Here is an 11,422-nt window from a genome sequence, read left to right on the forward strand (position 1 = left end):
AAAAAGGAAATGAAAATAAATAATATTGAAGTAGTTTTATTAATACTACTTAATTATGATATAATAAGTTTATCTTTGGTCCAATAAATAAACTTCTTTGAAATTTTGGGTAAATTCCACTCAAGGTCATTAAACTATTAGTAAATTTACATTTTGATCACTTATCTTCAAAAAGTTACATAATGGTCACTATGAAACAACTTTGAACATAAGGAATATGCGAACCAAAATCCAAACAGCTTTCTTCTCCGACATTCGACATTGACTTCAGACCGACTTGGATCTAAGGTATGTTACTCTACTTGCCGATGGTATTGACATACTATATTGATAGTCGAATTGTCGTTTATAACTCGCTAGTCGAACTTTTGAAAAATAAAAATTTAATAACCCAATGACTTAAATAAAAAAAACTGTCAAATAGTTCAATGACTTAAATGAAAACTTTTGAATAGTTCAATAATCATTGTGTAACTTTTTGAAATTGAAAGACTAAAACGTAGATTTACGAATAGTTTGGTGACTTTAAGTATAGTTTACCCATTTTTTCATTGAAGAAATAGTAACGATGATTATTTGTTTTGTTTAGAATCAATATTATTTTGCTTAATTACAATCTTATTGACTTTGTGATACCTAACTTTGATGAAGGGGAAAATTTATCAGATGAATTTTGGACCATTTAAGTCTTAGAGTTGTTATTCATGAATGGATTAGATTCAAATAATAAAATTATTTGTTGAAATTAATACAAGCCTGTTTAGACCTTAGCTGGTAAAATTAACTATAGAATTCAATTTTTCTATTTTTTATTGTTTGGTAGTACAAAGGAATATTTCCAGATAAGAATAATTTCTTTTATTTTACTTTTTTGGGTTATGCTTCTTGCTCCTTGGCTTTGTACACCTTATCTTAATCTTATTAAATTATTAGTGGTTTTATATTTTGATCATTTAATTTCAAAAAGTTATAAAATGGTTATTGAATTATTCATAAAAAATTATTAAAGTTATTGGGTTGTTAAGTTTTTTTTTTTTTAAAGTCTGACTAACAAGCTCCAAGCGATTATCGGATGATCGATACAATGGATCAATATCCATTAATGAGTAGAAGAACGTGCCTTATTTCCAAGTTGATTTGATAGTCAATGTCAGAAATCAAAAAAGAAAATTATTTGGATTTTACTTCCTAGATTCGCGATGTTTAAAATTATTCCATAAAAAAAAATTATAGAAGAGAAGAGGAAAAAGAACTTTGCAAATAAAAAAAAAAGGCCATACAAGAGTGATTTTAATTACTCATTGACTTAAATGAAAACTTTAGAATAATTCAGTGACCATCTTGTAACTTTTTGAAGTTAAGTGACCAAAACATAAATTAACCAATAACTTAGTGACCTTGGGTATAGTTTGCCCTAAAATTAATGGCTAGGCAATAAGAGGTAAAAGTGCCATGGAGGCATTGTATAGTTGTATTAGAAGTCGGATTACATTATGTTTTATCTACAATAAAAATAAATAAATTTGTCAACAAAAACGTATAAAAATTAATTTATTCATTATTTAAATAAAAAGACAAAACACAGATTTATTCCTAATACAAAAGATGTCCATGTTAAAGGGAAAATTTTTCTATTATAACTGTTTTTTGTTATGAACTATTATGACCGTAAAAAGTAAAAGTAAGGGAAAAAAAGAATATAGATATAAAAGTAAAAAGTAAAAGTTTTAATGTGGATAAAAGAAAAGGAATATAATTTTGGAAAGTTCCAAAATAATAATATAAATATTGAATCCAAATGGGTGAGAATATTTGTTTATTGAACTTGTTTTAATATATTTGCAATGTAATCCTTTTTTTATTCGATCCTTTTCTGTACCGACAATTTATATTTAAAATAAAAATACAGATTTATTAAAAGAAAGAATACAAGCATTTTTAACACTATTTTAATATTGAAATTAAATACATTGGTGCATGAATTTCAACCTTTATTTAATCAATTTTTTTATTTGGATAAAAGAAAGAAAATCATTTTAGTTTAATATAATTGAAACAGTGTTATGAAAAAATAATTAATTAAACTTTTTTACGAATTAATTAACTTATTTTCTAACAACTATAATCGTGTAAAAGTACTCGAAATTATAAGTTTATAAATAGGGTTTATATTCAAGGTGACTAAATTATTAGTAGATTTATGCTTTGGTCATTTAATTTAAAAAGTTATAAAATGGTCATTGAATAATTTGAAAGTTTTATTTAAATTATTAGGCTGTTAAAATTATTGATGTATGGTCTTATTTATTTATACCAATTGAAATCTCTATTTTCTTTTCTTTTCTAAATTCAATTTTATTTTCATGATTTGCGAACTAAAATCTGGACAACTTTCTTCTTTGATATCCGATATTGTTCGTCATATCAACTTGGTTCTAAGGTATGTTCTTCTACTCATAAATGGGCATTGATCCATCATATTGATTGTCAAAATGTTGCTTGGAACTCTCTAAACAAATTAAAAAAAAAAAAAACTTAACAGCCTAGAGACTTAAACCATGGGCGAAGCCAGAAAATTTTTTTAGGGGGGCCGGATGAAATTTTAATTTTTTATAGTTTATATCTTTATAATTTGTAAAGGATTAAATTGAATTTTTATAATTTTAGGAGGGTCAAAGTACAATTTTACCTTTACTAATTTAAAATTTTTAAAAAAATTTAAGGGCCAAAATAATAATTTTACATTTTAAGGGGGGCCGGGGCCCATGCCAGCCCCCCTGGTTCGCTCTTGACTTAAACAAAAACTTTCAAATAGTTCAATTTTCATTTTATAATTTTTGAAATTGAATAACCAAAACATAAAATTACTAATAATTTAATTACATTTGATGTTATTTACCCTTATAATTAACATAATAAGTTTAATTGATCATCTATTCTTCTCAAACCGTTGTATACAAATCAACTCGATTTTATACACTATAGATAAAATGAATTATCACCAACAAATGGTTGGATATAATGGTAATTCATATTACAGTTCTAAGGAAAAAAACGTAAATTTAAACCATGAAGACAATATTATTAAAAATAGCAGCCACGAATCTCACATATAAACTGTAAATGAATATCTAATCATATTAAAAAAACTAAATTCGTATCATCTAATTATTTAATATTTTAAATTTGTTACAATAATTATTGAAGAATTTAGTTACGTAAAGGAACTTTCTTACTAAGATGCACTCAACTGTCAACGCCGCAGTATAGCTCATGGAGACAATAATTTTACCATCTATGAGACTATGACCTTATCACAAAGTTTAAAAATTCGAATGTCGGCTTTAATTAGACCGGTAAAGTCCATTAATTAATATATTTAGTGAGTCAATAAACTAAAATAATTCAAATAACTAATAAAAACCATAGTAGTATCATACGTATGTTATTCAATACTTGACTTTAATAATTATATTTATAATAAGAGTAAATTTTATAAATAGTCATCTAACTATTAGTTTATTATTGTTTTAGTCACGTAAATGTAAAATTTTAATTTTAATCATTATTACTATAGAAATTTAATATCAATTCTTACATAATATATCAAATGATAAAATGGCATAATACTAATTATTGTAATTTTATAAATATAATAATTTTTAATAATTTCTCAATTAAATCGAGACCTAATTGATTGGTGACATTTAAAGGTATAAATGAGACACTGGTGCTAACAAACTATTTGAGTTTGACTAAAAAAACTCAATGTAACAATTATTGAACCGAATATAAGCTGACTCGAACAACTCATTAGCCTCGTTGAGATTTTAATCTTCAAACTTATGTTATTACCATTAATATATATTATTAACCTAAACTTAATTACAGAACAAAATTCAAGCTCGAGCTAGAGTACATATAAATTTAATCGAATTCGAGTTTAAATAAAAAATTTGATGAACGAACTTAATTAAGCTCAAACCTAAAACTAAATGTAGATTAAGTCGATATAACATTTAATAATAACATAGGTTTATTATATTGAATAATTAAATGTTTTTTAATGAAGTAATGAAATTCATTGAATTGGGAACCTTGGGTTTTGTATTAATGTCCTATACATCAAATTTATTACTTTTATGAATTGAATTGAAATGATAGGAATGGTGAGATAAACTTTAAGAAATGATTAATCAATAATTGCCAATTATGGACCCTTCACTCTTCTTCTGTTCATTAACTTCTAAACAATATATAAATATTCTCAAGATTGGGAGCCTATTGACAGATTGTATCTACACAATTTGATTATTGTAATATATATTAATTATTAATTAAGCTCAATAATATTATTTGTTTATATATGTCAACTTCAACCTCTCATTGCTCCTTTGAATTAACCAAAATAAAATATATTTTTTTCCTCCTAAGTTTACTGCCATTAAATAATCGCTAATTCGTTTTTTTTTATTATATTTACCAAAAATGCACTGTCAATTAAGTCTTTTCATTATACACGTGCCAAAGTGGGAACTGAGTTCATAGAATTAATTCAAGCTTGTTACCAAAATTCATATTAGACAGGTTTAATATAAAATTTTATATATTTTTTTAATTTGGTACTTAAATTTATTAAATGTAATATAAATTACATAAAATATTAACGGTATTTCTTTTTTTTTTGTTATGCTATAAAAATATTGTCAATATTAGAATAAATTCATGTTAAAGAAAAGGTGTAACAATTGTTGTATACATAGTAACAATTGAATCTTTAAACCTTTAAATGTTTAAACCAAATAAAAAAAAGTATCAAATTCAAGTACTAAATAATATATTAAATCTTGAAAAATAATAAAATATAAACATCGTAACAATTGAAGTGATGTAAATATATAAATTTATTAAAATTATATAACATAAATCATGTCAAAATATATATTACAGTTTAAAAATAATATATACATCACATAAATACACATATTATTGTTTTCTATAGAAACACAAAATTATTGTTTTAGACGTTATTAACATCATTCCAGTAAATTCGTACTTTTATTAACATCATTCCCGTTATTAAAAAAAACATGTTAAGATTCCCGTTATCAAAAAAAGTAACATGTTAAGATGTGGATGGTTTACTTTCTAACATATGCATAAAAATAAATAAATGTCAAAATTACATGTAAATTTTGATTTAATAGTGTAATGTTATATATAAATTTTAATTTTTGTAATTTTATATATAAAATTTTAGTTTGATTTTATTTTTATAAATTATTAATGATTTAATGATATTATTGAATTAACATTATTTTTGTGTTGATATATTGCATACGTAAATAATTATATTAATTTAATATGAAAATAAATATATACAATTGACTCAAAATTAAAATTTCATGTATACGTATGTATAAATTGTAATTCAAATTTTATATATATAATTACACCAAATCAAAATTTATATATTAAATTATATATTCCATGAAATTGTGTATAAAATTAATATTAAAAAAGCTAAAATTACTAAAAAGGTAAACTAAAAAGAAAAACATGATTGAATATTTTAAAATTTCTGTCGAACCTTCAAGCTTTCGTTTTCATCCAAGCCCCTGAGGTTGCAAGTCCGTAAGACTTTTTTTTATTTAAAATATCTATTTATATAATAAAATATATAATGATAATTTTAAATTAAACGAGCTTAAATGTTGAGATAAATCTGGTTTTAAATAAGTTAAAATTTTGTGTTTATGAACCAAATCAAATAATATTTTTATTAATTTAAAATTAATTTAAAATTTTTATGGTGTAAAAATTAATATTTTATATTTAAAATGGTGAAAATATTTTTTTGAAAAAGACTACATAAGAATTATTGGTTGTTTTTATTTATTAAAAATATTTTTAGAAGAATATGTATGAAAAAGACTTTACAAAGGAACTGAATTGAAATTTTCCTTTTGTTTTTTTCCCCCTCTTTTAGCTTACATGTGGTTAAAATAAAGAGGCTAATAAGTGATTAATTGAATACTTTTTCTTTTTTTTGTAGGTTATTATTTAAATCTAACAAAGAAAGTTTGCCTGTTAAAATAAAATAAAACATTGAGATAAAGTTTGCCTGTTAAAATAAAATAAAACATTGAGATTTAACCTTTGCTCTTTTGAAGCTGAAAAAGATTTAGGGAATAATATGGCGTCATTGTGTTTATGTCACAGTATATATATATTTAAAAATAAAAATAAATTATTGTAATGTCCAGAACAAATGAAACAACTATATATTGAATTTAAAATAGGGATCAATATTAGCTTTGTCATATTAGGTGTCTAAACCTTGCATTTTGCAATAATTTTTATTGGCATTTATGCAACTTGATTATGAATTTTCCTACAAATAACCAATGTGTTCATTTAATAGGGAAAAAAACATTATTCAAATAAAAGGCAAATGTTTAAAAAAAAATTTTGGGGGGTTGGTTTGATTTTGTCTTGAGACTATATATATAAAAGGGTAAACTATAAAAATAATTATTTATGTTTGAAATGTTACGTTTTAGTCATTTACGTTGTCGTTTTGTTACGAAGTGATCACTTTACTGTTAAACTCTGTTACCTTCTTAACGACCGTCCTATGTGACAGTCCAAATTGATTTTAAATGTTAACTTGGATATCCAATTATTGGGATAAAAATAGGTTTTTAATTAAATAAATTTAATTTGGATTGCCATTTAGGACATCCAAGTTGGTTTTTGAAACCCATTAGGACTGCCACGTAGGACTGTCGTTAGGGAGGTAATGGAACTTAACGGTAGAGTGACCACTTCGTAACAAAACGATAACGTAAGTGATTAAAATATAATTTGAAGTAAACAAAAATACTAGTGACTATTTTTATAATTTAGCCTATAAAAAAAAAAGAAAGAAGAAAAAGGATCTACCAAACAATATTGTGACGGAAGTAATAGTTTTAAGTGTGCTGGGATGAATATATAGATTTGTATTTATTAAGAATGGTGATTAAATTAAAATAATTAATTGTTTATAATAAATATTTGGCCTTTTTTCCTTGGCTTATAAGTTAAGCAAAAGAAAAGAAAAGGCTCAAAAATTCATTTCAAAGATTCCTAGTTAAACTTTTTAAGTATGTTGCTATCATATGAAATTTATGCTATGGAAAGTAGAACATTTTCCAGTGTTTCAAATTGAAAGCACGTTAAGAGAGACCCAATTTGGAATGTGTTTTTTTCTAATTGGTTTTTAAGGTCTTTTTTAAATAATTATTAGTGTTGAGGGATTTTTAAGAAAATTTTATGAAATGTCGTTTGCTTAGAGTTAATCTATCTATCTCTGAACAAGTTTGATATTAAAGCAATTTAATGTTGTGAATGTTTTTCATTGCATTTCCAGATGAAGTTATCTAGATGGTATTTACATTAGTTTTTATGCAAATTTAGTTATTTTTTAAATAATTAATAATGTTGAATGATTTCTAATTTTTTCGGGACAAATTTATGAAACATTATTTGCTTAGAGTCGGTGAATCTCTTAATAAATCTGGTATTATTTATTGTGAGAGATTTTATCTCCCAACTCTAGTGAGAGATCGAGTGCTTGAAGAGATAATAATTCATAGAGTTGAAACGCCTTATAGAGAGCCTAAGAAGGCAAACTATAGACAATGCATATTATTGGACTCAAACCCGTGTCTATAGTGCACAAGTGGTAGTCTTCTCATTCGTTGCCATGATTGTTTGAACCGAACTAGACCAAATGGTTGGACTGGGAATTAACTAGAGTATTGGTCCAAAGAAAAATATTATATTGGTTGGCTCGAGAATCGATATTGATTGATTGAATTGGATTTTTATGAATTTTTTAATGATTTATTTAGTTGAACTAGACGGACTAGCGAACTGATGGCTTAATCGATTTGACCACCAATCTAATTCTAAAAACTTTGTCAGTTAGTGTACTATAGGGCATAGATTCGAGTCCAACCATGCTCATCAATCATGATTTACCTTTTCAACCATACGAGAAAATACATCCGTTAATTCACTACTTTAAGCGATCAGTTTAAGCTAAAAAACCAAAAACTCATTTCAAACCAATACCGATTAAAGCACCAGTTAACTCGAAACAAACAATACTTGTAAAATTCTCTCAAAACAATCAAGAATCTTGAAGAATGAAATCAATGAATTCAAAGCCTGTAAAAAAGAAAAAGAAACACAACCTATTGCGAAAGCAAGTGATGTGGTCAACTTTGGTTTGCAGTGACAATGTTGTCTGTCTTGTGGGGTTTAAACCTCTAATTTACACAATCGCTCAAGTCATCTTTTGTGCTACCAAACTTTCATAAAAATATCACAAATGATCAAACCTCACAAAACTTCAACATTAACCTACCCCTCTCTCTCTCTCTCTCTCTCTTTTTTTTTTTTTTTTTTAATTTCCTTTTCAAGGAAGAAAAATACAAATACATAAAGTCAAAACAATACTTTTCAATGATTCGTTCCTATGAAGACATGTGTAGTTTTCAATTCTCATTCTCATACCCAACAATTTAGTATCTTAAGATAATTTTTAAATGATTGACAGCTAAAGTTAAATTTTATGCTAAAAAATTAAATGACTAAATTATATTAGTAGTTATCTAATTATTAATATAATTATTTTTCGATCACTTAATTATGAAAAATTATAAAATGTCACTCAATTATTCGATTCTCTTTTTATATTTTATTTGCCCTTATTAAAAAATGTTTAAAAAATTACTAAGTTGAGTAATTTAATTCCACTAGGCTACTTGTATTAAGTATATGTTTATAGATATATAAAATAAATCAATAAGAACCCCAATCAATAGACTTTTAATATATTTATCAAACTTTTATTCTCCATTATGTTTATTAATTTATCTCTTGATTTTAATTACACTAATTTTAAAATTTCATTGTATTGACCTGACAATATAAATATATCCTCTAATTACATGAGTACAACCAGAAAAGGCTAAACAATTACATAAACAAATATTATGTTCACATAAAATTTTTAATATTAGAGCCGTCTGCTCAATTAGATTTTGCAAAGTGTTCCAAAATCATTCGATTAAACTCCTTTATATTTTTAATCTTTTAAAAAAAAGGTAATCTTGTTGACATTAAATTAATTTTCTTGGTCGTCTTAAATTAATTAGGTAGCTTGGTAGATAGCAAGTCACAAAAACAAAAACAAAAAAAGGTTAAAATTGTCTATAGTCCTTGTATTTTTTAAAAATTGAATTTAGTCTTTTATTTTTCATATTTTAAAATTTAAATTTAACTGTTAATATTTTTTATTAAATTTGTTATTGTGTCATTTTGAAATAATAATAAAAAACCCTACTCATTTTGTAGCTATGTAGTTAAAAAATATTTGTTATAATTAACCTAAATTTGATAAAAATAATATTAACAATTATACCTGAATTTTACAATTTAAAAAGTGAAAGGACTAAATTTCAAAAATACAAATGCATGGACTAAATTTCTATTTTTCAAAAAATACAAAACTATAGGCATATTTTAACTAACAAAAATTTAAGAATTAAATCAATAATTTATTTTTGAGACAAATATATTTGACACACCATACACGCAATGTACCATGTATTAAAAGTGTTAAGCAATTTCTAATTTTACATGTCGCTAATTAAGAATAATTAGGTATAATTAATAATAATTAATTAGTAAACGAGGTTATCATGGACATAGAGATAATGTTAATTAAGCATTGAGAATTAATTGTTTTAGGTAAAGGTTTTGTGTGGAATTTGTTTCCCTATGTTGACATCCATTTTGCTGTTTCCCATTACCCTTTTAATGGATTAAATTGGTTATTTAGGTTAATGATTTTATTATGTTTATATTTATACGGTTAAAATGAAAATAAATATAAATATATTAATTATCAAATTTTACTTGTAGTGCAGTGCATGAGCCAAGAGTCTAGTGAAGGTATAGATTTTAAATTTCAGATTAATGTCATTAAAATTATTTTTTTAAATTTAAATTTAAGTATAAAAATTATAAAATAGTTATTAAAATATTTGAAAGTTTTTATTTAAGTCACTATATTATTAAAGTTATTGCGGTGTGACCTTTTTCTCTATTCGCACTGCCTATATTAATCAAAAGCTTTACTTTTTTTTATACAGTTCAGTTTTTAGAAATAATTTTAAACGTCACAAATTTTTAAACAAAATCCAAACGGCTTTATTCTCGATCTCCATAGATAATCAACATATCAACTTGGAATTAAGGTTTTTTTTTTACTCGTCAATGGTTATTTATCCATCGTACCAATCATCGAATCGTTACATGGAGCTCGCCAGCCGCACTTAAAATTTTTTTAACAACCCAACGATTTTAATAAAAACTTCAAAATAGTTTAGTAACTTAAACGAAATTTTTTGAATATTTCAATGACTATTTTGTAACTTCTTGAAATTGAGTGATCAATATATAAATTTACTGATAGTTTAGTGACCGTGAGTGTAATTTACTGAATATATTTTAATAAAATAAAACTAATTTTTCTAAAACGCACCTTTATTTATCTCCAATTATTCACAAAAAAATATATAAAATAAGAAATTAATTGTACAATCAATACTCTAAAAGATTTTCATGTTGGACTATATCATTATTTAAAAAGATATATTAAATATATCTAATGAATAACTAATTAAATATATTATATAAGTTCACCTACACCATCGAAGACTCAATCAATGGAAGGTTCGTTATTGACTGGCAACTGGCATGGGAAAGAATAAGACAGTAGATCGAGGAGTATCCCCGACCGTATCAGATATGTCTGTTACGTGCCCAAAAAACCCTTATACTTTACATTACATAAGCTATACGTATGCATAAAAGTCTACATTACAATATCTATATATACATACATGTCGAGTATCAGACATTGACTTTAATTTGACACTAAAAAGCCATTGTCACCGTGACAGACCAGTGATGAAAATGGACTGAAAGTATATAGTTGCAATCAACTAATCATAGGATGTGATAAATACATATATGGTTATTTATTTGCATTAGAGAAGAATTGAATAATGATAGGTAACTGTTGATGGGAGGTTTTTTTTTTAAATATATAATTAAAAATTAATATTTTTATTTTAAATTAAAAATTAATATTTAAGTATTTATGGTAGGATTGCTTTTTCAAAAGTTTGAACTCGAATGGATTGTATAATGAATAATTTTTAGTCGTTAAATCAATAAAAAGTTGTGTTGATTAAAAATTAATTATTAATAAAATTATATTGAAATTAAATTTAATAATTATAATAAATAATGTAAAAGATTATTGGTAATTTTTTAGCAATGTGAAAATAATAATTCTCAA

This window comes from Gossypium arboreum, chromosome 12 (genome assembly GCF_025698485.1).
Source record: "Gossypium arboreum isolate Shixiya-1 chromosome 12, ASM2569848v2, whole genome shotgun sequence".
Lineage (NCBI taxonomy): Eukaryota > Viridiplantae > Streptophyta > Magnoliopsida > Malvales > Malvaceae > Gossypium > Gossypium arboreum.